Below are 537 nucleotides of genomic sequence, written 5' to 3'. Positions count from 1 at the left end.
GCGTGCGCGCGCGCGCACACACACACAGACACAGACACACACACACACACACACACACACAGTTTCTCCCTCTCTGAGTCCGAGCTTGCCCCGCCTGGCTCAGGTTCTGTAAAGCGACCGCCGTGTCCACGATAGTCCCTCCAGGCAACGCCGATGCCCCGGGGACCCGCGCGCGCCCAGCGCCCCAAAGGTGGCAGGCGGAGGTGGAGGCGCGCGGAGCCCCGGAGCAGGCTGCTCCTTGAGGAGGGACCGGGGCCCCAGCCTAGTGCCCGCCCATCCATCTCCAGACCCGGGGGGGTGGGGGGTCGGCTTCCCCTCCACTGAGGGGCCGCCGAGAGTCCTCGGAGGAGGTGGCACTTTGGTGGGTGATGACCCCTTCCTACCCCGAAATAGGAAAACCATAAACGGAGACGGCGGGCGCGCATGTGGAGCGTCCCAGGGATCTGCCTTCACTCCGGGTGGGGTCCTCGGGGCTGCTGTGGGGACAGGGTCCCCGGACCGGAATTGGAGAGGCCTGGGGCAGGGGACTTGGGGCTG

The sequence above is a fragment of the Crocuta crocuta genome, unplaced genomic scaffold (genome assembly GCF_008692635.1).
Source record: "Crocuta crocuta isolate KB4526 unplaced genomic scaffold, BGI_CrCroc_1.0 scaffold50, whole genome shotgun sequence".
NCBI lineage: Eukaryota > Metazoa > Chordata > Mammalia > Carnivora > Hyaenidae > Crocuta > Crocuta crocuta.
The sequence above is the reverse complement of the archived record's forward strand: the minus strand, read 5'-3'. Positions refer to the sequence as shown.